Source organism: Ovis aries, chromosome 22 (genome assembly GCF_016772045.2).
Source record: "Ovis aries strain OAR_USU_Benz2616 breed Rambouillet chromosome 22, ARS-UI_Ramb_v3.0, whole genome shotgun sequence".
Classification (NCBI taxonomy): Eukaryota; Metazoa; Chordata; class Mammalia; order Artiodactyla; family Bovidae; genus Ovis; species Ovis aries.
This window is the reverse complement of record NC_056075.1, coordinates 22,154,759-22,181,352: the sequence shown is the minus strand read 5'-3', so window position 1 is coordinate 22,181,352 and position 26,594 is coordinate 22,154,759. Positions and strand designations below refer to the sequence as shown.

Sequence of the window (26,594 nt, the reverse complement as noted above, 5' to 3'; positions counted from 1 at the left end):
ACATCTGCTGGATCATCGAAAAAGCAAGAGAGTTCCAGAAAAACATCTATTTCTGCTTTATTGACTATGCCAAAGCCTTTGACTGTGTGGATCACAATAAACTGTGGAAAATTCTGAAAGAGATGGGAATACCAGACCACCTGACCTGCCTCTTGAGAAACCTATATGTAGGTCAGGAGGCAACAGTTAGAAGTGGACATGGAACAACAGACTGGTTCCCAATAGGAAAAGGCATACGTCAAGGCTGTATATTGTCACCCTGCTTATTTAACTTATGTGCAGAGTACATCATGAGAAACGCTGGACTGGAAGAAGCACAAGCTGGAATCAAGATTGCCAGGAGAAATATCAATAACCTCAGATATGCAGATAACACCACCCTTATGGCAGAAAGTGAAGAGGAACTCAAAAGCCTCTTGATGAAAGTGAAAGAGGAAAGTGAAAAAGTTGGCTTAAAGCTCAACATTCAGAAAACGAAGATCATGGCATCTGGTCCCATCACTTCATGGGAAATAGATGGGGAAACAGTGGAAACAGTGTCAGACTATTTTTTTGGGCTCCAAAATCACTGCAGATGGTGACTGCAGCCATGCAATTGAAAGACGCTTACTCCTTGGAAGCAAAGTTATGACCAACCTAGATAGCATATTCAAAAGCAGAGACATTACTTTGCCAACAAAGGTCCATCTAGTCAAGGCTATGGTTTTTCCAGTGGTCATGTATGGATGTGAGAGTTAGACTGTGAAGAAAGCTGAGCGCCGAAGAATTGATGCTTTTGAACTGCAGTGTTGGAGAAGACTCTTGAGAGTCCCTTGGACTGCAAGGAGATCCAGCCAGTCCATTCTGAAGGAGATCAGCCCTGGCATTTCTTTGGAAGGATTGTTGCTAAAGCTGAAACTCCAGTACTTTGGCCATCTCATGTGAGGAGTTGACTCATTGGAAAAGACTCTGATGCTGGGAGGGATTGGGGGCAGGAGGAGAAGGGGACGACAGAGGATGAGATGGCTGGATGGCATCACTGACTTGATGGACGTGAGTCTGAGTGAACTCCGGGAGTTGGTGATGGACAGGGAGGCCTGGTGTGCTGTGATTCATGGGTTCGCAAAGAGTTAGACACGACTGAGCAGCTGAACTGAACTGATACCTGGGACCTTTTGTGGGAAAAGAAATGTTAAGATACTGAATATTTAAAGAAAAAACAACAACAGTGTAATATATATTGGGCTTCCCTGGTGGCTCAGCTGGTAAAGAATCCACCTGCAATGCGGGAGACCTGGGTTTGATCCCTGGCTTGAGAAGATCCCCTGGAGAAGGGAATGGCTACCCATTCCAGTATTCTGGTCCAGTGTTCCATGGACTGTATAATCAGTCCATGGGGTCCCAAAGAGTTGGACACGACTTAGCGACTTCCACTTTCACTTTCAGTGTATATATGGAATTTAGAAAGATGGTAATGATGACCCTATATGCAAGACAGCAAGAGACATAAATGTAAAGAACAGACTTTTGGATATGAGAGAATAGCACTGAAGCATGTATATTACCGTATGTAAAATAGATGACCAGTGCAAATTTGATGCATGAAGCAGGGCACCCAAAGCTGGTGCTCTGGGACAACCCAGAGGGATGAGGTGGGGAGGGAAGTGGCAGTGGGGTTCAGGATGGTGGGATACATGTACACCCATGGCTGATTCATGTTGATGCATGACAAAAACCACCACAATATTGTAAAGTTATTAGCCTCCATTTAAAATAAATTAATTAAAAAAAAAGACAGTGTAAACTTGGAAGTGTTTCTCTATGTAATGCATATCACTGAGTGTCCACCTTGTAGATGTATCAAGAATACTGCCATGTGCAAGGATACATGGGGAACATGAAGCACAAGAAACAGTTTTTACTACCCAGGGACTTATATTCCAGTTGGGAAGAAAATGTATTTACTCAGCAGCTTATTTCAGTATATATGCAGTGTGAGTGCCATCAACTGTCAAGGTTATTGATAGGAAATCAGAGAAAAGCAGGAGCTTTTTTGTTAAATCAGGAGAGCTTCCTGGATGACATGGAGTTTGAAATGGAATTTAACCAATGGCTCTATCAAGTGGCAGAAGGGAACTTGAGGCAAGGGGACTGGTATGAGCAAAGACATACTCAGGGATGAGGAATGTCGTTCAGAGCAGACAAGTTTGGCTGGCTAGGGTGCAGGATTTGTGTAAAGGAGTAGTGGGTAGTATGGCTGGAGGGGAGCTTTGGGGCCTGGTTTTGGAGGCTTTGGAGAGCAGGTTTTAACTTTAACCTGAGGATAATAGGGAGCCATGAAAGATTTTTGCCCAGATTGAAGCAGTTAAATGATTAATGTGGTGGTACAGTGTATATAGAATGGGGCTTCCCAGCTGGCTCAGTGGTAATGAATCTACTTGCCAGTTCAAGAGACATGGGTTCGATCCCTAGGTTGGGAAAAGGAAATGGCAACCCACTGTAGTATTCTTGCCTGGGAAATCCCATGGACAGAGGAACCTGGTGGGCTGTACAGTCCATGGGGTCTCAAAGAGTCAGTCAGGACTTAGTGACTAAACAACAACAGTGTGTAGGATACTTTGGAGTGGGGGGAACTGAGGCTGTTTGAGTACTTTATGGGAGTGCACTTGGTGAGCAGTGAGGGGCTGGTTTCCCAGGGACACCGAGACACCCTTGGATTCAAGAGAAACAGGAAAAATGCTGTAGGTGGTCACGACTGCTTGTGGGAGAAAGACCTGCAGGAGGACCTGATGGCGGGAGGGGCCCAGGGCTTTGAGAAGATGGAGTTCCATTTGAGGCAGTGAAGGGATAGTCAGTAACCTTGGCCAGAGACAGCCAGGAGCGGTGGCCTGGAGCTCAGACACAGGGTTAAGATGTGGGAGGCTTCAGCATGGAGATAGCAGTTGAAATAACAGGAGGGATTAGCACCAAAAGGGGAGCTCAGAGAGAACTAAAGACAGCTGGGCAGGAGGAAACCAAGAAGCAAAACGTCTGCTCCCAGAGGCAGGTGGACAAGTACAAGCAGAGGGAGAAGGAGAGGGACAAGGCATCCCCAAGAGTAGACGGTAGGCACCAGAAGGTTTGGGGGCAACTTCCGTGAATGCGCCATACTCGCTTGTGGTGCTGCCTCCCTGTTCTAAGTGACAGAGGAGAGAGAGAAGAGGAAAAGGCATAACTTGATACTGATTGATGGAGATTTGCAAGCAGTTTATTCTCCTTGCTTGATTTAAGCCTTTTGTAGTTTTCATCCCACAAAAAGTCCTAAGTTTTGCTTTCTCTCAAGTTCTTTCCTCCGGTTCCTGTTCTGTTCTCTATTGTTCTACCCTGTGGTTATGTTTTTTCCTCAAGGGTTGCCTACTTTGGGCATGGTAATATTTTTTACCTCATTTCACAAAACCACTCAGTGTAAGCTGAGTTTTGGGAGGGTCAACAACTGAGCTGGTGATGCTGAGTGACATTGTGAGAGAGTATCCTTCATCCCAGTTTTTTTCTCCATGTGTAGTAGTATTCTGGGCAAAGCAAGAGAGGCTAATTTGGAGAAAGAAGAAAGCCAATCGACCACTTGGCCATTTGGAGAGATTTGGCATTAGAGCCATGGGACTGCCCAGGCTCTGGTCTTGCTTAGGCAGCTACGCCTGTCCAAAAACTTTCTCTTTTTCTTTTCTATTTCTTTTTAAATAGAAACTTTCAAATCCTCCTTGGGTTTTTGAAGGTAGTAATTCCAGGGGCTTGTCAGTTGTGTTTGAAGCTAGTGGTGAAAAGGGCGGAGTGAGGAGAAGCGAGGGGGTGGAGATGGGAAGCAGAGTAAGAATCAGAGAGAGAAATTTTATTGAGGGAGCGTTTGCTGGGTTTATGGGAGGGAATCTCTCCCCTCCTCCCCAGTCGGGTTTGAAAGGGCCGGTGAATCTTTGATTAGGTGCGGGTCAAAAGAATTTACACATTGTGACCTTAATAACTAGAGGTGATTGGCAGGCGGGCTGTGGGGAGGGGGCTGCGGGCCCCTTTCATCTCACTTAGCACAGAGGAGAAACAATGGGCCAGCCGATTTTCCTTGTTGTCCCTTGTTTGAAAAGGTCTGGTGTCTCTACTAGGTACCTGTGACATGGGGGTCTTGATTGGGGTCTCATAAAGGCCCCTGTCAGTGTGTCCAAAGGCCAAGAATACAAAAGCAAGCAGTGGGTGGGGGTCTCAGCTGACCACTGAGGAAGGGAGGGGAGGGCCCGGGAGTCAGTGGAGGGAGAAGCCAGCCCCGAGGGGAGCCCTTATGGAAGGAGGGGAGGAGGGGGCAGAGAAGGGCCATTTTTGTCCCTAACTCATCAAGCACATCTGCAGAATTGTCCAAGCTGCTGCCTCCCAGTTTCAAAAGAAGAAAATGATCGTTTGATAAACCGTCTCCGATTCACCACTTTCTCACAAGGGTGGGAGACCCAGCCCTGACCTCTGTATGATTTCACATCAGGACCAGGCTTTCTTTCCCCCACCCCCAAATTGCTAGAGAAACTTTGAAATGTATCCTGTGGCTTTCTCTCTCCCTTCTTCAAGCGCCCCCCACCCCCATTTCCCACCGTCTCCACCCCACTGGCCTCTGTTTTCTCCCTGGGTGCTCCGGAGTGTAGGCGAGTAATTAGTCCCCTCTTTCTGGGGCACAATGAAGCCAGGGTGTTTGGTGGGCCCCTTCCCACCGCTCGCAGGGCCGGGGGCCTAGGGGGAAGAACCAGGTGGCATGTGCAGTGTATTCCAAGCCTGTACAATTGTGGGGGCACAGGGCTGGGGGCTCAGGGACTAGTGTGCTCCTGCTTCTCGAAGGAATGTGCAGAGGCGCATGCATTAATGGTCCCCACACAATGCTTGCATTTTTTTTTCCAGGCAGAGGCATCTTCCCCGTGAAAAGGCCACCGAACCTGGAGCCCAGGCGGGCGCTCAGGCTGCGGCAATGCGTTCTTTCCCACCCTGCGCTTAGTCACTTGGAGCTAACATGGGAGACCAACAGGCCGCGTCTCCTGAGAGCCCGATCTTTGTATCCGATGTGTGCTCCCCCTTTGCCCTGTCAGTTTTGTGTGTTCACGGAGTGTTGATTTTAATGCGGGCCTGTGTTGGGCTGGGAGGCCAGGCTGGGGGGGCTCGGGTCTTTGTCTTGCAAGGCCTCCTCTTCTTGGAGGGTCTTGGGCCCCGGAGGCTAGTGGCAGATTTGGGAGGTAGGGTGAGATGCCAGCTCTGGCTGGCAGAGGATTCCCCCATCCATGCGTCTGTCACAGACCACCGTGGGGTGCCTGGAAAACAAGAGTACCACGGGATGCTCAGGCACACGCTTGCTTGCTTGCCCTCCCCCCCACCCCCGAGGGGGGTGGTTAGTTCTACCACGTAAGGCTGCCAGCTTGAAGTGAGTTATACCCGCCTTGTGACAGCCTGGCAGAAGCACAGATTGTGAGTCTCAGGGAGCCAGGGCAGGGCCATGTCAGGGTCAGAGGAGGTGGAGGCAAGCAGAGGGGTGCTCAGAGAGCACCAGGCTGCTGCAGATGATGACCCACCAATTGGGAAGGGTCAGGGGTGAAGAGGACTGGGCAGAAAAGAGGCAAAAGTGTCTGGGGGAGCATCGACAGATCTCAAATGCTCATCTTCAGCAGTTAAGGGGAGAATCCCTAGAAAGCAAGGACAGAATGGAGGCATTTTCTCTGGTGAGAGGGCCTGGGGCCCCATCACAGGTAGACCCCCTAGGGATGGTCCACCAGGATGTCTTTGGTCTTTACCATTTGCCTTGCTGAGTATAGCCAAGTGCTGGGAGCTGGGGGAGAGGGTCTTTACCCATTCTGGGCTCCTCACTTGGCTGGATGCCTATGCATAATTTGAAGAGAGGAGACTCTGGGAGCTCAGCCTGGTTGTGGTGTGTTGTACTTCTGGGGAGAGGGAAGCTTTGGGGTACCTTTGAGTCAGGGAGCTGGTGGGGGAGGACCTGTTCACCCCATACCCACGGCCAGGCCATGGTCCTGGCATCTGGTATGGCCCTGAGGGTGTGGCCTTCATCTTAGGAATCAGGTTTTAGAAAGGGACAGTGTCCTCACTTTCCATATGATCAGAAGGCAGAGATGTGGGCTGGCCACTGAGATGAGGTGGCCCTGGAGAAGCATCCTGCCAAGGTTCCCGAGTACAGGGACTCCTCTGTGCTACTGTTGGCAACCCATTGAACTGTCTCGGGGATTGGTGCCAGTCACACGCCAGGCCTGATGAGGGGAAAGAAGCTGGAGCTCCAAGGCCTTTGAGGGGCCTGAGTCCCAATGGGGCCCATCACTAAGGAGCTTTTGGTTACCCCATGGCAAAACATTTCTTTCATTGAGAAACAGACACTCACAGCAATACCCACCCCCTCTCTTTTCCTTTAACTCTTTTCTCTTAACTTACCCAAATGCTGTTCCTCCCTTCCCTTCTCTTCTCCTTTGAGGACAGCTCATAAAGAGCCTGAAGGAGACAGATTGTGTGTATGGATGTGATGATGAAGGGAAGGGGTGTTAGGGATGGTCGGGTGTTAGGGGCTCCACAGTTACAGGAAACACAGTCACTTCCCCCAGGTTGTCCTGCCAGGGCCTGGCTGGGAGGCACCAACAGATCATAACCTTTAAATGCAAACTCGATGGAGGAGAGAGAGGGAAGCATGGAAACAAATTAGATATATCTATAGAGGGTGTTCAGTTGGAGAAAACGAGCATTTCTTACTAATTGGAGCACAGAGCATTTCATTATTAAGTTTCACTATAAAGGGAAGAGTTGCAGCAGGCCTCTTTGGGGATTCCCTGGACTGTTTTTTCCCCTTTAAAAAGTGTAATTGTATTTAGGTTGGAGGCATAGGCAAGAATTGCTCTTAAGAACTTTGTAGAGTGCCTGGAATTTCAAGCAGACTTTGGAGCAAGGTGGAGGGAGAGATGGACCAGTGGAGGTTGCTCAGAGTCCTCCCTCATTCCTTGACAATATAAGGCGAAAAAGCCCTGGTCGGGGTGGGGACCTCAGTTCTGGAACTGAGACTGAAGAATTTGGAATGACAAGAAAAATGTTGATCAGAAACCCTGCTGTCCTGGGAGACCTGATATTTGATCATCTTAACTTCTGTACTGAAATTACAGAGTGGCCGAATGCAGATGCAGTGCAATGGTTCACCATAATTGCTGTTCCCTAGAAAGCATAGACGCTTCCTCTCTGGGGCCAGGGAAGGAGCGGGTTGGGCTACGCTGGCCTTTAACTGGACCTGGTTCGATGCACAGTAACTTCTGTCTAGGCAGGTCCTTCCTTGTCCATAGAGGATTATCTAAGTCAGTCAGCCTGGCCTTAAAACTCCTTTTCCTACTGCTGCTTCCCCAGGGCTCATGTCTTAAGTATGATCAGTCCCCAAGAAAACTCTGGTCTAGGGTGCTTATTAAAGACACACCTTGTCTAGGTTCTGGGTAGTCAATCAGATTATCTGGTGTTCAGTGTTCTTAGGGAAGCTGAGAAAAGGTGTTTTTGGTCATGGGAGAGTTTTTTGCAATGGCTGGGGTCCTAAGAGCAGGAGTACAAAAATCTCATTTAGAATCAATGCTGCTTGTGACTTCATCAAAGGACTGGAGTTTTTGCTTTTTTCCACTCAAACCATCTTTTGCTTTTAATCCACAGGTTTCTGCCTAAGTCCAACCTCCCTGAGGTTCCTGGGACTTTAAATACACAGGTTGTCTTTCTGTGGTGGGTAGGCCTGATCGCTTTCTCCAGGTGACTGGATAATTTATGAGCTCATTGAGCACCTGTAGGAGGCAGCTTATTTCTATCTTCTCTCCCCTCCCTTTTTCCCCATTCCTCCCCACAAAAAGGGAAAAGTTTCCCTCTGTGTACTTTCCACTTTTCCAAAGAAAAGGAGAGGAGATGATCAGAGAAATCAATTAGCCCTTAATGAAAATGAACTGAATAGTAGATAGCCAGTGCTAGGTTTTTAATTTTGGGACACAGGTCCGGTGCCCTTCTCTCTGTGGCGCTGTGTGTATACTTCTGCCACCTGTCTCTGAACCTGTGCATCTGTAAAGTGTATGTCAGGGTGTCAGGCAGGTTCCCTGGTCTCTGGGTGCCCCCACCCGCAAGCACAAACCACCTGAGATGATCCACGGGGAACCGTCTGCCCTAACCTTCATTACTTTGTGTTGATGTCACTGCTTCTCCTGGGCCAGAGTCACCTCAAGAAGACAGCTCAACATAAGCGAGTGTATATTTATGTGGATTCTGGTTTTAAAACTTTATTTTTGTCTGCCCTGGGTCTTCGTTGCTACTCATAGGCTTCCTCTTGTTGCAATGAGTGTGCAGTGTGGTGGCTTCTCTTGCGGAGCATGCACTCAGTAGTTAGAGGCACGTAGGCTTAGTCACTACACAGCATGTGGGATCTTCTCGGACCAGGGATCGAACCTGTGTCCCCTGGATTGGCAGGTGGATTCTTATCCACTGTACCACCAGGGAAATCCTATATGAATTCTTCAAGCCACTGGGTTTCATCATTTTCTCCTCCCTAGAGCATCGAGGAGAAGCTCTGGACCTAGTTACTGAGTTTCTGGCAATCACTGTGTTTCCTGAAGTTTTTATTTTTTTGTTCAGGTTATCTTTTGCCCAATCTTTTTTTTGTGACTCTCCTTCTCTGTGAATTTTCCTTCTGTTGATGGCGGAGAGGAGTGCAAGGAAATGCTGTTTTCTGGAAGAAGATGTGTGCTTCTCAAGCAAGTCACAGTGGATGCTTGTGGTCGTGTGGGAGAACACGGCTTGAACATAGAAGAGGCAGGAGCTGTTGAGGTAGCAGAGGCCCAGGACTGGACTGGTAGCAGCTGATCTGAGGGTTCCAAGCAGCCTCATCAAAAGGGTCTAGACTCCTTGGCTGTTCCACAGAAGGAGCAAGGAAGGGGAGGGGAAAGGGATTCTCTCGAAACCTTTGACTTGAGAATACCTCAAGTCAGCAGCAGCCAGTAGTACCCCATCCGTGGCACAGGTTCCATGTAGCAATGAAAATCTGAAGTGAGATGGGTCATCCAGCCAGTAAATCCGGAACCCATACCTCTGTCAAGTGTGTTTGCAAATCTGTGTCATGTCTTTGCATTCGTCTGAAAGGTTTTTGTCTCATCCCAAGTAGCCTAGTGGGAAAGAGGAAACTTCAAATCAAATGAGCTTTTTAGAATCCTAATGTTTTTCCAAAGAGAAGAACCCATAGTTTTTATAGTTTGTTATTTCAAAAATACATGAAAAAAATATGCCACCAGAAAGAAATCTGTTCCAAAGCAAGAGTTGGGCATGTGGTGTGAGTGGGTTGAGCTAAACTTCAGCAATTGGACGGGATAGCAGGCAGCGGCTTGGGGAGGGGATTCCCAGGCCCAGTGTCTCCTCAAACTCCTGTGTGAAAAACTCTCCTTTGTCAAAGACCCAGTGAGAACAGTCTCTCCCTTCTAGGCTGTAGGACTAAGGAAGGCTTGGAGTCAGGGCTCTGGGGCAGGTGGAAGGGAGCCAGCTGAGGCAGAATGACCTGTGAGTGAGGACTCCTTTCTTGGAAATAATGAAGGAAGCAGATAAGTTCAGGTCCCTATTGGAATCTTGAAATCTCCTGTGTCCATTGCCCAGGCATGGGGCCAGGAGGACCATTCTTAGGAATAAGTGGGCTCTGCAGTTGCTGGTGTCATACCTCCACCTGGAAAGCCACGTATACCCTTGATTAGCAGGACTGCATGGGTGTTTGTGGACCTGGGGAGCTGAAAGTCCCCGAGTTTTGTAATGGGGTTGACTGAAGCCATGCTTGTGCCCCAGCCCTAACCGTGCCCAACCAGGAGGTAGAAAACATCCATCCTAGCCTCTTGGGACCACCTCTCACTCCACTGGGACTTCAAGTCTCAGAAGAGGGATAATATGAATTAGGTGCTGTGGGATCACTGTTGGCTATCATCATCTGAATCCTGGGTTTGAAATTAATTGGATCGCAGAAAAAACTTGTATTATTTTTTAAAACCATGTAAATACCCCCAAACCAAATTAACCCCCAAACCTTTCATCCTTCTCCGTCTCCCTGTGTCTTTATTTGTTGGGTAGTGAAAAGTGCTTTCCCCAGCCTCCTTTGGGTTGCCATGCTGAACAAAGTGAGAAACCCAGGGAAGGAGGCAGCTGGTGCCAAAACGGCTGGCTGACCTGCTCCCCCCCAACAACCACTGCCACATACACACCCTGCAGCCCTGAGTCCCCTGGCCTGCCCCAGCCGCCTCACCGTCTGGGCTGTAGCCCAGACAAGCAAAGGCGCCTTGACCAACAACAAGCCCCAGCTTTGTTGGGCCTGTGGGGAAAATGCTTTCTGGAGCTCAGGGATCTCCTCTGAGAACCACCTGTGCCTCCCGGCCTCCTGCCAGCCTGGGCCTTCTGGCACAGGGGCCCCTGCGTTCCAGCCAGGAGGCTGGTGGTAGGGAGTGAGGGGGAGCGAGGGAGAGGCTAAGGGGTCTGTGGTCAGTTTGAGGGTGCAAATTCCAATCCTTCCCTTTAAGGCCCCTGGTTGGCTCAAGGTCTCCTGCTGCCCTAGCCAGGTTAAATTTGTCCTGTCTGTCATCAGCATGACAGTAGCTTTCCGGGGTAGTCTGCAGGACAGGGACAGGGAACCGGAAGTCTCTCTTCTTACCTAGCCTCTGGTGCTTCTGGATGGAAACGATACAGGTTCCTTTCATTAGGCCATTTCTGGATCAGGAGTCCCCAGTGCCTCTCTAATGCCTAGCCCAAGATGGCGATAATGATGAGGACAAGGATGACTGACATGCCTGCCAGCTGAAATGCCAAGCACTATGCCAAACACTTTATATCTCACTTAATCCTTCCAGATAGGTACTGTCACCATCATCAGGCAAGGAAACTGAGGCCTAAGAGAGGTTATTAACAGGCTCAGAGTCACATCCGGTGATTAACTCATACCTGGGTTTGAGTCCCAGCTTCTGACTCTGGAGCTCATGGCCTTTAACTACTCTGCTACCCTGTCTGCTTCTTGGCCCATAAGGATCTTGCTGTCATTTGGGATTAGAATTTGTTGATTGTCTTGAATTGTTTCAAATTTAAATAGAAAAGCGAATTGAAGACTTAACTCTCTGACTGGACCTTAAGTTTTAGCTTTTTGGTTTTCTTGAACATCCTAATTCCTAGCACAGGGCTGGCTTGGATAGCCTTCGGGTAATTGTTGAAAGAATGAGGCCCCTATCTACTCCTGCGTCCAGCTTAGGAATTGCCCATGCAAGGCCTTGTTGCATGAGAGTACTGGTTAGTCTCAAGGCAGGAGCATCCATCCAAAGTGGGGTTGGTGGCTGTGCAGGTGGAACACCAGACTGATGCCGAGGAGAGGAAGATACAGAGTCTAGGCTTGATGAGACTGGAGCTGAGCCAGTTGTGTTGCAGAAGAGGCCTGCCTGTACCCTGCAGGTCATCGAGATGGGCTGCTCCCAGAAGGAGGAGACTGTTCCAGGGGTGCTAGGGTATGAGGAGAGGCTCTGCTTTCATGCCTCTGAACCGCAGGTGTTTGGACTAGCCTCACTTTGCTTTGGAGACTCCTGTAGAGAATCACTTGGAGCTTCTTTCGTGGGGCTGGAGGCGGGAGTGAGGCAGGAGCTAGCTCTAGTCCCTAAGAGCCAGTCCAGGCCAGTGAGGGAGCAGGGTGGGGGTGGCATTTCATGGTAGCAGTTTTTGTGGCTAGGTCTCAACGTTGGATAAATAGGTAAAAAGTTTGACCTGACTGCTGCCTAGAAGCCACACACTGAACTGCTCCAAGTGCCCCAGACTTGATAGCCGCTGAATGTAGTTTGTCTGGGTTCTGACAGACTATGAAGTGAGGTCTTTGATGGCAAATCCCCATGGGCCATGATCCTACTTCTATGGGTGTGACTGGAGGGAGCTGGGAGGCAGGGCCACAGAGAGTAGCAGCCTACGCTATTGGGAGCTCGTCAGTCCAAGCTCTGCTGGGTCACAGTGTTTGTTACTAGTGGAGGGGTCCTAGTGCAGCGGGCCTGCAGGGTATCTGGTTCTGGGATTTCCAGGCAAGGCTCTGAGGTCTGCGTCAAAGGCAGGAAGGTTGGAGGCCACCTGGGTGAGGCTCAGCCCCTACCCCTCACCTCTGTTCAACCAGAACAGCTTCTCTGGTTCCTGTTTGATACATTTATTAGAGATGCTAACTCACAAACATTTTGTGTTGCTTTTGTGAAAAGTGAAACACAACACTGTAGTATAACTGTTACCCATTTTACAGACAAGAAATGTGAGGCCTCCAGAAGGTACAGGCTTGCCAGGTCAAACAGCTTGTGAGCAGCTGATCTGGCCCTGAATGCGGGCCTGCTCGGCCCGGCTCTGGCCTTTCCCTGGTCCCACAGCACTGCCTGCCCTGGCCTGTGTGCTCTTTCCTGCGTGGATTGCAGCTCATCTGTCACCCAGACCTTCTGTTTCTAGTTTTCATGTTTTTGCTGTTTCAAGGAGGACTGCTGCTCTCTCTCCTAGGTCTGGGGTCAGGGCTGTTTTAGGGCAGGTTGTGAGAGGCTGGCAGGCCTGCGTCGTTACTTCCACTGCTAGAGCCCACTCTCTGGCCTGGGGGTGCCTTGGCACTGAGCTTCTGCTTTCACGCTGTGCCTCCCTAGCCTCAGAGCTACCCGCAAGCAGAGGACTCGCTTTCCTCTGCTTAGCTGGGCTTAGGTAAGGGCTGCTGTGGCGGCAGTAGTGGACCAGAGTGTTAGAGGAGTCCTAGTCTCCTATCTCCTGGCAGAGTCTCTCCCTAAAGCTGAGGTGTCTGTGAAGACCCAAAATCTAATGTGAGCTCCAGCCCCGGGCCCTCTGAGAAAGCCGGAGAGACACAGCACTGCAGCCCTCTGGCCCCTCTTGTCCTGCCCCAGCTCAATCCACCACGTTGTTTCCTTCTTCTTTGCTTCGTAAATGCAGAGCTGTGGTGCCAGTCTTGCATACCTCTGCCTCCCAGAAAGCTATTTGGGGCCACTGGCCCTGACTGGAAGACACAGATAGGGTGGTTGATGATGTGGGTCCCTTGTCCAGGCCCCAGTCCCAGCTGCCCCCACAGCCCTGGTCTGGCTCACTGCGGGGCTCAATTCAGAGGCCTCTTTTGTTTAACTTGCACAGAGCAGCCCCAGCTCACCGTTCCCACATGCCGAAAGTTTCCCCACCATTCAAGGGGAAGGCTGAAAAGCCCTCAGCTAATTGCGTTGGGCTGAAAATTACCACTTCCCTGTGTTCCCCTGCTGCTGAGGACATTTGTGTCACTGCAGTATTTAGGGGGAACAAAGGCCCCCTGTGGGGAGAGCCCAGGTACGAATGTGGGGTGGGGGGAGTAATTGCAGTCTCTCCAGGTGAAAGCCCCTGTTAAACTTCAGTAAGTCAATTAGGCTGGGGGGGAGGAGGGCAGAGACCCCCACAATAAACTGTTCCCACCAAGCAATTAAAGAAAATCATTTTAGCTTTGAGGAGAGAAACTGCTTATTAGAAATTTTGTGGGTCCCCCTCCTCTTCTACCCCAGCCCCCCTTAGGGATGAAACAACAAAACGCCTTCCTCAATAGAAGTGTTTCTCCTCCTCCCACTCATTGTGTGGCCTGAAAGCACTTACCGTGGGAGGGCAGAGGGAGGGACAGGCCCAAGGGGGAAGAGAATGGAAGGGGCTTAACACCTGGGCCGGCTGAAAATCACAAGTACCTAGGAAGACTGAGGAGAGAGGCTCCTGTGGGGTGCAGTGGGCACACGGGGGTATTTGTATGTATGGGGTGTGCCTGTGCCTGTGGACCATTCTCGTCAGTAGAAACACCAAACAGTGGGTGCAGCTGTGTGAGTATGTGTGCAGCATCTTGGGTGCCTCCTTACCAAAAGGAGCAAACACAGGCTGTGTGTCTGTCTGTCTGTCTGTCTGACTACGTGTGTGTCTACCTTTGTTGGCAAGGCCAAGGCAACCCAGCTGGGCAGGCACCCCTTCCCAAGGCTGTGACTGGGCCCATGTTCTCTTTCCTCCCAGGAGCCAAATACCAGCACCTGGGAGTCGAGCCACAGAATAGCTTTCCGCCTCGGATAGTCGGCAACTGAGGGCTGAATGGCCAGCAGCCACCCACTGGCCCTGGGCTAGGAATGGTCGGAGCAGGGGGTGAAGGATAAGACCCACCAATCTCCTCAGTGTTCTTCCTCATGTTGCTTGGGTTGGGGTGAGGTGTGGTGACTCGGCAGGAAAGGAATCAGTGACCTGGGCTGGCACGTGCTTTCTGGGTATCTGGCTTGGATGATATGGCTTATAGTGGAGTCTCCAGGTGGGAAAACCGCTCCCGTCAAATTTCTTCTTCCAAAGGGAGAAGCCCAAGTTGGAAAGATAAGGTGATCTGATCTGATCTTGGTGGGGGCAGCAGACTTATACATCAAAAGTGTGTAATTTGGTAATTTACAGGTATGTATGCACATGTGTATTACATGTGGCTTAAGTGGGTAGGTACCATACCCCACATCTTGGTACTTTAAGGGAGGTTCTGGTGGCGCTGATGGTGGGCATGGCATTGAGTCAGGTACTGCCCTGGCCCCAGTGGTTCCCTGTGGCTCATGATGTGTTTGGCCTTTATTCCAGTGTTCCAAAGAGGTGAAATGAAACATTGAAGGGTTGACTTTTCCCAGAAAACAAATATGCCAAGTTATTTCCCTAGCATGGGGCCTTAGGAAGTAGAATTTGGTGCCTAGAGGCTGGCAGTGGGGAGGTGTGGCTGTTGACAAAGTCCTGAGCAGGAGCATGAAGGTGAGGTTTATGGAGAGCCAGGGCTGGGTGGAATTTAGGGGTCTTGGGTAGGTGTGAAGTAGCTGGGAGAGGAGCGGGAATGAGGGGCTGCTCACTGTGTCTGGCTCCACCCAGTAACTATCTGTAAGGAGATAGGTCTTTAGAGGAACCCATAGCTCAAATGCTTGTCATGTTTTGCTTCAAATTTCTTATAGGTATATATAGAGAGTGGAGAAGGAAATGGCAACCCACTCCAGTATGTCTGCTTGGAGATATCCCATGGACAGAGGAGCCTAGTGGGCTATAGTCCATAGGGTTGCAAAAAGTGGGCAATGACTGAATGACTAATATTACTATATATAGAGAGTTAGATAGATACAGATACACATAAACGTGCACATATGTGTCTGTTCATGCAATATTTAGTGATGTTTATAACATTTTTATACAACATATGATATCATTTATTATTTCATGCTCCAGAATGTGGTTGACCATGAATGGGCTTTGGTTTCCTGATATGTAATTTCTGACTAATGACTTCAAATGTCTTTCTAAACCTAGGGCTAGCTTCATTAAAAAGAGTGAGAGGGGGAATTCCCTGGTGGCCCCTGTGGTTAGGACTCTGAGCTTCCACTGCAGGGGTCATGGGTTCAGTTCTTGGTTAAGGAACTAAGATCCCACATGCTGTGTGGCATGGACAGAAGAAAAAAAGAGTTTTAGGAGGACTACTTTAGGTATATGTGGGTTTAATTTTACATGTGTGAGTTTTCTGCTTGGTTCCTTCTTCATTTTTTGGAATTTGTTACTCAGAGGGATTTAACAGTGGAATATATGAGATTGCTCTTAGGGTCAGATTTATTTTCCCCTTAGTTTTAGGACTACTGGTCCTGGGTCAAGATGGGAAAGGGATTTTAAAAAGTTGTAACAAAGGAATTGCTGGTGGTTTCAAAGTTTTAATTAAGGGTGTGTATATTTTTTAACTTTCAAAATTTCAAACATACACAAAGAAAATAGTAAAATTGACTCCTATATTTTCATCACTATTTCAGTCATTTTGTGTGTCTTTATAGTCAGATAAGTGCCGGGAAAGTATTAGATTGCTTATTTCTCAGACTCCTGGCCCCATAGTTGTTGAAAATGGAAGGCTCTGAGAGTGGCCTAGACTCTGTCCTGGCAAAGTGAGCCTTGTGGTTTCCAACAGAATTTTTACTCTCATCAGTTTGTAAAAAGAAACCCCAGAGGCCCAGTCTCTGAAGATAGGGCTTTCTTCCTTAGAAACTGTAACCCCCTGCCTCAAGCAGTATCCTTGTTATCTATCTGCTGTCGTGCAGACAGTCTCCCCACCCACCTCTGCATGGAGTGTAGAATTTTTTTCCCTGGCACTCTCTTTGGGCCTAAATGTAGGAAAACACATCATCCCCTTTGTGAAGTTCGAGGCCAGACCATATTGCCCTGGTCATCTGCTCTCATAGCAGGCCTGCCAGCTATTGATTTCATGGATGAGGCATCTCTTCTTAGCTAGACCTCAAGGTGTCCAGCAGATGCCTGGCAAAGCCCTTTGCTTATTTGTCAGTGAGGACATTCAGGTGGGTGAGAAGCCCAGTGGCTACTGAATTGAAGTTCTACAGCAGTCAGGACAAATTGGTTGTAAGTGACAGAAACCAAATTCACATTAACTTGAATAAAACTGGAAATGTTTGGCTCATAAATCCAAGGGCAAAGCTGAACAATCAAGTAAAGGAAGAGCACGAGTCCAGCATCGGGAGTCCTGGACCCAGAGCCCACAGTCTGCCAGGACTTATGCCTCTAGTGCTCATCTCTGTTTCTGCTTGGACCGCAGCTCCTTTCCTTTTCCCAGTTGACCAGCTTATTCCAGAGGCTGCCAAGAGCTCCTGAGTTTGGCAGCTCATGGATTAAGTCATGGAGAGGGACTGACATCCAGAAATCTCACAGGCCCTGCTTGGGTCAGCTGTCTACCCTTTGACCAGTTAACTGGCCAGGGAGGGAGATTATGTAAGAATATGGGAAGTCTAGGAATCAGCTGTGTGGAAGGAGCATACAGGGCAGACAGAGCAGTCAGTGTCTGCTGTTTTCATAAAGGGCAAACTACTCCTTGACTGCCCGTCCCAAATGTCTAGGTGATGGCACTAGCGTGTATGTGGATGGTAGCAGCTCAGCACCTTGGCCGCCAGCTCTCACAGTCAGTCTGGAGGGAACTGTGGCGTTATTGGCTTTCACCTCCTCTTGCTCACTTCATTACTGCTCTGCTGATTAGACGTTCCTCCCTCTGTAAGCTGTTGATGGTGTCCTTAGAAAAGTCTGCCACTTTTCTCATGTATTCGTGGGGGAAAAAACCGGACTGCAGACACATGAGGTTGGACAAATGTGCAGTGGCCCAGGACACTTCCAGTGGGGCAGAGAGAGATGGGAGCCAAGTCCTGGGATGGCACAGACCTGACTGGGCCGCCTCCGAGAGAGAACGACTAGCAGGCGGCCAGATAGACTCCAGGACTTCAGCAGAACAGAATGGAGCACACAGACTCCCGCCTCTCTCCTCCTCAGTGCCGTTGTCTAGAGGGCAGGAAATCTTGGAGAGGAACAAAGTTCAAGGTCAAGATTCCTGGTGCTGCCCACTAATCTGGAAACAAGGAAGTCCTTTGGGATTTCACCTTCCTGAGAAGCCCTGTAATGAAAGACTTGCAGAGAAAGACCTCAGTATTCTTACTTTTCTCCTATCTCTGCTGCTGCTAAGTTGCTTCAGTCATGTCCAACTCTGTGCGACCCCGTAGACAGCAGCCCACCAGGCTCCCCCGTCCCTGGGATTCTCCAGGCAAGAACACTGGAGTGGATTGCCATTTCCTTCTCCAGTGCAGGAAAGTGAAAAGTGAAAGTGAAGTCGCTCAGTCATGTCCAACTCACAGCGATCCCATGGACTGCAGCCCACCAGGCTCCTCCGTCCATGGGATTTTCCAGGCAAGAGTACTGGAGTGGGGTGCCATTGCCTTCTCTGTCTCCTATCTCTAGCTGTGTAATATTTCCACTTCCCCCTGTACAGTAAGCCTCAGTCTGTGCCAGCCTGAGGACTCTGGGGCCCTTGGTGTCTCTCATCACAGGGAAGGAGTTGACATGAGAATTATTGCTTAAATCTGCACACCAGGGTTTACTGGTGTACCTCCTCTACAATAGAGACTTTCTTGAGGAATCAGTTTTTCCTCTTGTGTACATAGACATAGTCCTCTCCTTTCTTCTTTTCATGGATCCCGTTTCTATAGCGCTGTTGTGTATAGTTTATGATACTGGTCTCTCCACCTCCATGATAGAAGTAAAATGCCCTTCCCACTCCTTGACCACTCCTCCATCACCAGTGGCCTTCGGGGTAATGGTGGAAAATGCCACAGCAATCAGGCTAGGTGGAGGAGTATAGAGCTTCATCTCTGCTTCTCCTCTCTGTTTTTGATGGAATAGAAGTGGTCCAAGGATGCAGATGGTAGTGGTGAATCCATAAATCAACACTCGCACACTCTGCCTCCCTTTTTTTCAGCTTACTTAATGTCACTGTGGGCCTCTCTTTGGAAAGTCATTAGGGCCTCTTTCATTTTAAGCTCTATCAGAGTTATGAGGCCAGGGGATGAGAAATGCCATGCAGTCAGGTTATAGGTAGTGTGGGTGGGCTCTCTTGCCCTTTGATTCCTCTGAGAGAGCCTCTTTCTAGAAGGTCTTGATTATATTTTAATGCTTGCCACATGAAAATATGCCACATTGGTGCTTATGTGATGTTGAGAATAAAAATAAGAACCAGGCCAATTAGTCTCTAGGGAATGCCATCACTGGGCTTAAATGTGACCGTGGGTCAAGGACATAGGACCTCATGATTGTAGGTCACACCATACAGTCCTCTTTGACCTGTCCTCATCTCTCTTCGTGTTATAAACATTTAATGTTCCTGCCTACATCTGAAGTAAGTCTAAGTTTCAGAGTCCCTCTGTGGTTTGTTAACGTGGGCATGTTTAGGAACAATCAGATTTTTAAATGAAACTGTTGAGTTGGTATCTGGTTTATCTGTGCAGCTCTCCAGTTGAGCTCTGTTTTCCTCTCTGTGAGTCACAGCTGGTTCTAGGGGTTCTTATCTTCCTTCCATTTCATCCCCCTACTCAAATGCCAGCTACTTATGTTCATCAGTTAGTTCAGTTCAGTTGCTCAGTTGTGACCGACTCTTTGCGACCCCATGAATTGCAGCACACCAGGCCTCCCTGTCCATCACCAACTCCTGGAGTTCACCCAAACTCATCTGCATTGAGTCGGTGATGCCATCTAGCCATCTCATCCTCTGTCGTCCCCTTCTCCTCCTGCCCCCTATCCCTCCCAGCATCAGGATCTTTTCCAATGAGTCAACTCTTCACATGAGGTGGCCAAAGTACTGGAGTTTCAGCTTCAGCATCAGTCCTTCCAAAGAACACCCAGGACTGATCTCCTGCAGAATGGACTGGTTGGATCTCCTTGCAGTCCAAGGGACTCTCAAGAGTCTTCTCCAACACCACAGTTCAAAAGAATCAATTCTTTGGCACTCAGCTTTCTTCACAGTCTAACTCTCACATCCATACATGACCACTGGAAAACCATAGCCTTGACTAGATGGGACCTTTGTTGGCAAAGAAATATCTGCTTTTGAATATGCTATCTAGGTTGGTCATAACTTTTCTTCCAAGGAGTAAGCGTCTTTTAATTTCATGGCTGCAGTCACCATCTGCAGTGATTTTGGAACCCAAAGAAATAAAGTCTGACACTGTTTCCACTGTTTCCCCATCTATTTCCCATGAAGTGATGGGACCAGATGCCATGATCTTCGTTTTCTGAATGATGAGCTCTAAGCCAACTTTTTCACTCTCCTCTTTCACTTTCATCAAGAGGCTTTTGAGTTCCTCTTCACTTTCTGCCATAAGGGTGGTGTCATCTGCATATCTGAGATTATTGATATTTCTCCTGGCAATCTTGATTCCAGCTTGTGCTTCTTCCAGCCCAGCGTTTCTCATGATGTACTCTGCACATAAGTTAAATAAGCAGGGTGACAATATACAGCCTTGACGTATACCTTTTCCTATTGGGAACCAGTCTGTTGTTCCATGTCCAGTTCTAACTGTTGCTTCCTGACCTGCATAAAGGTTTCTCAAGAGGCAGGTCAGGTGGTCTGGTATTCCCATCTCTCTCAGCATTTTCCACAGTTTATTGTGATCCACACAGTCAAAGGCTTTGGCATAGTCAATAAAGCAGAAATAGATGTTTTTCTGGAACTCTCTTGCTTTTTCGATGATCCAGCAGATGTTGGCAATTTGATCTCTGGTTCCTCTGCCTTTTCTAAAACCAGCTTGAACATCAGGAAGTTCATGGTTCACATATTGTTGAAGCCTGGCTTGGAGAATTTTGAGCATTACTTTACTAGTGTGTGAGATGAGTGCAATTGTGCGGTAGTTTGAGCATTCTTTGGCATTGCCTTTCTTTGGGATTGGAATGAAAACTGACCTTTTGCAGTCCTGTGACCACTGCTGAGTTTTCCAAATTTGCTGGCATATTGAGTGCAGCACTTTCACAGCATCATCTTCCAGGATTTGAAATAGCTCCACTGGAATTCCATCACCTCCACTAGCTTTGTTCGTAGTGATGCTTTCTAAGGCCCACTTGACTTCACATTCCAGGATGTCTGGCTCTAGGTGAATGATCACACCATCATGATTATCTCATCAGGAACCCTGACAAAACAGCAGAGCTTGTTTGGCCTTAGTCTCCCCAAGAATCACCAGACCACGTGGGCCACTCAAGCCCAGAAGATGTTAGCAGCCTGGTGACCCAGTCCTTGGGCCTGACCACTACCATGATGACAAATGGACTGCCTAGAGGAAAGAGGAGAGAGTGGATTTGTTTTGAAGCTGGCAATAATTCTGTGCTTAGCTAGCCTTAGCACTGTTAGTCATTTGAGTACCTAGTAAGTACAGGGCACTGAGGTGGAGTAAGCCATGGCTTTGACCCCTGATAGGCTCCCAGCAGAGTTCAGTAGCTCTCCTGCTTGAAGAAACTGGTTGTTAACCTCTCTACAGAGAAAGTGCTTGTAAAACAGAAGTTTAGGGGATATATACTATTATATGAGAGCAGAGAGGAAACTGTGGAATTCTCATAGGCAACTGTTTCAGGCCTTAATCACTCAGAAGCCCTCCAGGTGAATGGTCCCTGTCAAAGGGCGTCAGCCAGGTTTAGGAAGGAGCCATGGGACTGTGTTTGTCTGGGGTTCAGAATCACATTGAACTCAGGCACCAGCAATATGCAGTCCTTTCAGGCAACTTCAAAATGAATATTCTTATTATCATCCTCCTTTTAATCTCTTATTTTCTATGTTATTTTTTAGATAAGTAATATATAAATATGTTCCACTTGTAAAAAGTTTTAAAATATATAAATTATATAGAATTATATAAAAATATATGAGAATATTAAAAAGGTTCTTTTCCTGTGGCCCTTCCCCTCATTCTTCTCCTTTTTGTAGGAAGTCTGTAGATGTCACTCCAGATCTTTACACAAATACATGGTTTTGCTTAGTTTTAGGCTCACAATATGCATGTATTCTGTAACTTGAATTCTTCCTCTGGGACCCATGTGGCTCATAGGTCCTTTGCTGTCAGAATGCATTCTTTTTACTGCTGCATTCTAATTCAGAAAAATATGGTTGCACCGTTGTTTACTTAGCCATCTTGCTATTGATGAACGCTTAGGTTATTTCCAATGGTTTGCTATTACAAATAGTGCCTCAGGAAGCATCTGTGTACTTGCCTATTTGTGCATATAGTAAGATATTTTTCTAAGGAAGATACTTAGGAATAAAGTTGCCGGATTGAGGGGTAAGTACATTTAAAAGTTTTTGGATGCTGCCTAATTGCCCTCCACTTGGACTGTATCAGATTACATACCCACAAACAGTATATACATATGTATTTCCTCTTATACTTATCAGTACAATACTTATCAGTATAATATCAGATTAAAAATTTTTTTTTGTTTTTCTGGAGGGTAAAAAAGGATATCCAATTCTGGTAGTGGGTATAGAATAGTGATTAAGAACTGGACTCTGGTGTTGTATGAAAGGAGAGAAGGTTAGCACTCCCCTTGACAAGGATGGAAGAGGCTCTCAGGCCTAACAACACGCATACGGTTAAGGCATTGCCACCTACTTCGTGGCATCTAACCACTGTTTTTTCACTTTCTAACACCGCACACAAAAATAAACTCAAAATGGATTAAAGATCTAAATGTAAGATCAGAAACTATAAAACTCCTAGAGGAGAACATAGGCAAAACACTCTCAGACATAAATCACAGCAGGATCCTCTATGATCCACCTCCCAGAATGCTGGAAATAAAAGCAAAAATAAACAAATGGGATCTAATTAAAATTAAAAGCTTCTGCACAACAAAGGAAAATATAAGCAAGGTGAAAAGACAGCCTTCTGAATGGGAGAAAATAATAGCAAATGAAGCAACTGACAAACAACTAATCTCAAAAATATACAAGCAACTTCTGCAGCTCAACTCCAGAAAAATAAACGACCCTATCAAAAAATGGGCCAAAGAACTAAATAGACATTTCTCCAAAGAAGACATACGGATGGCTAACAAACACATGAAAAGATGCTCAACATCACTCATTATTAGAGAAATGCAAATCAAAACCACAATGAGGTACCACTTCACACCAGTCAGAATGTCTGCGATCCAAAAATCTGCAAGCAATAAATGCTGGAGAGGGTGTGGAGAAAGGGAACCCTCCTACACTGTTGGTGGGAATGCAAACTAGTACAGCCACTATGGAGAACAGTGTGGAGATTCCTTAAAAAATTGCAAATAGAACTACCTTATGACCCAGCAATCCCACTTCTGGGCATACACACCGAGGAAACCAGAATTGAAAGAGACACGTGTACCCCAATGTTCATCGCAGCACTGTTTATAATAGCCAGGTCATGGAAACAACCTAGATGTCCATCAGCAGATGAATGGATAAGAAAGCTGTGGTACATATACACAATGGAGTATTACTCAGCGGTTAAAAAGAAGTCATTTGAATCAGTTCTGATGAGATGGATGAAACTGGAGCCGATTATACAGAGTGAAGTAAGCCAGAAAGAAAAACACCAATACAGTATACTAACACATATATATGGAATTTAGGAAGATGGCAATGACGACCCTGTATGCAAGACAGGGAAAGAGACACAGATGTGTATAATGGACTTTTGGACTCAGAGGGAGAGGGAGAGGGTGGGATGATTTGGGAGAATGACATTCTAACATGTATACTATCATGTGAATTGAATCGCCAGTCTATGTCTGACGCAGGATGCAGCATGCTTGGGGCTGGTGCATGGGGACGACCCAGAAAGATGTTATGGGGAGGGGAGGTGGGAGGGGGGTTCATGTTTGGGAATGCATGTAAGAATTAAAGATTTTAAAATTTAAAAAATAAAAAACTAAAAATTAAAAAAAATAAAAAATAAAAAAATAAATAAACCAGCAGGCTGTTCTGAAAAAAAAAAAAAAAAGAACTGGACTCTGGTGCCCAACTGGCTGAGGTCAAATCACAAGTCTTCCCACCTGCTAGCTATGTGACTTGGTGAGTTACTTAACCTCCCTATTCCTTAATTTCCTCATCTGTGAAAGGGGGATGATAATGGTAGTACATACCTCATAGTGACTTAATTTTTTTGTTCTTATGGAAAATTTCAAAACATGCAGAAGTAGAATAATCAATTCTTGGCCAATTTTGTTTCATCAGTATTGCTCACACACTTTGCCCTCCAGTATTATTCTGTAGTAAATATCAGGCATATAAGTAAATATTTCAGTGGATAGTCTAAAAGATAGTGATTGTTTAAAATACGATTATAATACCATTATCATATCTAGAAAAATATCACCAAAAATGTAGGAATGTGGGTTTGTTGGGGTTTTTTTTGCCACCCTGCATGGCATGCTGGATCTTTGTTCCTCTAGTTGGGGAAGGAACCCATGCCCCCTGCAGTGGAAGCCTGGAGTCTTAACAGCTGGACCCCCAGGGAAGTCCCAGTAGGAATGTTCTGAGGGTTAAATGAATTAATTATATAGTACCTGGTGTGTGGTAAATGCTCTAGGTATTTGCTCTGGGTATTTTTCATTGTTTTCTGATTTGCAATTCTTTCATTATTAGGAGGGTCAACATTACTTCATGTATTTTTTGGGGCAGGTATATTTTTTTGCTATATATTACTTACTGAAAATTTGTGCTCATTCATCTGTTTTTTTTCCCTCTGTGGTTTATAGAGTATCTTTGTATTTTCTGGGTATTAATCTTTTGACTACTACATATATTTGGTAATTCCTTTCAGCCTGTTGTTTGCAGTGTCTGCTGTTGGGTAGTTTTTTGTAATTTGGAGATTAGTTCTGTCATCTCTGCCCTATGGCTTCCGAGTTTTGTCTTATGAATGCCTTCACTACTTCGAGATTGTAAAACTATTTTCCTATATTTTCTTCTAACACATTTATGGGTTTTTGTGTAGTTTTTAAAAATGTTTATGTCTTCAGTCCATCTGGAATTGATGTCTGCTGTGAGTTAGGGCTCTAATTTTATTTTTGCCAAATGCATGTCCTATGGTTTCTCTACCATTTATTGATTAGTTCATCCTTCATCCACTGCCTTTAAAATGCCACATTTAGGATCTGCTGATTCCCTACAAATATATGGGTATGATTCTGGATTCTTTATTCTGATTCATTGATCTAGTTGTCTCTTCTACTATTGATATCTAGTCAAGTGATTTGTTTCTCATTGTTCTTGTAAAAATATTTCTTAGCTCTTGTATAAGTTTTCTCTTCCCTATGAATTTTAGAATCAGCTGATTAAGTAAAAAATCTTGTTTGGATGGGACTGTATTGAATTTATGGGCTAATGACGGGAGAACTGACAGTTGGAGGCTTCTCACCCAGGAACATGATGCACCTCTCTACTCACTCGGCAATTGTGTCCATTAGTAAAGGATAGAGTAGAGTTTTCATATGGGGCTGTCTTAGTTTTTTGTTTCTTTCTGTTTCGCCTTTTTTTTTGTTAGATTTATTCTTGGCTATTTTACAGTTTCTTAATTCTTTTTTGCAAATGGATTTCTAATTTCATTTTGTTCGGTGATTGCTTGTGCCTAATAGTTTACATCTGTGGGGATTTACTGTGTGCCATACATTGCTCTAAGCACCTTATCCCATATAATTTTCTCAGTAAGTCCTAATATTTCTGTTTTATTGTTAAAGAAACTGGGCTTTGGAGCACAGTTAGTTGCTCATCCAAGATCCCATGGTTACCAGGTGGGAGAGCCAGCAGTCCTGAGCCCCCGCTCCTTTCTCTCTCTCTTTAATATGTATTTATTTGGCTGTACTGCATCTCAGTTGCAGCACATGAGATCTTCACTCTTCGTTGTGTGGCATGCAAGATCTTTAGTTGCAGCATGTGAATTCTTAGTTGTGGCATGTGGGATCTAGTCCCCTGACCAGGGATGGAACTGGCCCCCTGCATTGGAGTTGTAGAGTCTCAGCCCCTGGACCACCAGGGAAGCCCCCCACTCTCCTTTCCGCTGTCACACACAGTGTGCCATCCACCTCAAGCCATCTGAAATTGAATCTTTTGGATTTTCTAGGTAAACAGTTTTAGTGTCCACAAATAACGACCACGTGTATGTCTTTTTTCATGTCTCTTGTTAGGTATATAGTTTTGTGGATCAATATTCATCATTTCTCAGGAAGTCTGACCCGGTCAGTTTTTCCTTTAGCACTGGAATATAGTGCCGTTTCTTCTTGAGGGTGGACGAAGCTTTTGTTTAGAGGCTGTACAGATAGAAAATAGACTGTAGAAACATCTCCAATGTGTCTTGTTAATAAATTCAGTAGATTGAATGTATGTTATTCCGTTGTACTGTGAGTCTTTTGATGTAGTTAATTTTTTCTGTTAATTCTGCCCTTCCATTGCTCAAGTTTGTAAATTTCTGTTTCTTGAGTGGAATTGGTGCATTTGGGAAGAGCAGCCTCTATACCTCAAGCCTCCTCTTGTTTAGCCTGGGCCAGGGTCTTATATCCTTGGCCAGGCTGCCCTTTTACCACCAGTTAAAATGGAAAATGAGCATTATGTGTTTCCATAGAGGAATTTCCTCTGTGGGAAAGCAGAAAGCCTGCTCTGTTGCTTTTGTTAGAGTCTTTATCAGGAGGGTGAGCCTGGGGAGCCCCAGCCCCTGGACACTTTGCAGAGCCTGACCTAGGTGGCTTACTTGGACCATCCTATTCGGATGCACATGGGCTGAGAGGGGCCTGAGGTGTGTGTGTGTGAGAGAGAGGAGAGACACACAAGACAGGACAGGTGTTCCAGGCCTCTGCCCATGGTGGGAGTCAGGGCCAGGCTTGCTCTCTACTGGCCAGGGCTGAGTTGGGAGAAAGGGGCTAGAGGAGGCCCTCCCTGCTGGCCTGCGGCTTTCTGTCCTAGCCTTGGGCCACTGACCGGTCCCACAGCTTCAGCCCCAGGTGTGCAGGGCCGCCGCTGCTGACACCTGTCTCAGCAGGTAGCCCATTATTGGGTCCACTTGTTTTTGGCCATGAGTCAGTGGGCAGGAATGTTCAGTTATGTTGTGTTTTCTCTTATAAGATGTAAATAATACACTTTTCCCTTTAAAAAGTAGCACATACTCATTAAAGAAGATTTATAAAATAAAATTTAAAAGAAGAAAGAATTGCTAATTACTCTGTTGCCCATATGCAGTCACTTGAAGCATTTTAGTGAG

At 46.7% G+C, this 26,594-nt stretch overlaps 1 protein-coding gene and 1 non-coding gene across 6 annotated transcripts in view; both read left to right on the top strand.

Annotated features, from left to right (window-relative positions):
- The window catches only part of FBXW4 (F-box and WD repeat domain containing 4), an 87,168-nt gene that overhangs the window by 40,556 nt on the left and 20,018 nt on the right, over positions 1–26,594 (top strand). The gene's annotated exons all lie outside the window — the stretch shown is intronic.
- Positions 21,878–22,003, top strand: LOC114110371 (U6atac minor spliceosomal RNA). Its single transcript, XR_003586647.1, has one exon. It is a non-coding gene; the product is annotated as a U6atac minor spliceosomal RNA (small nuclear RNA).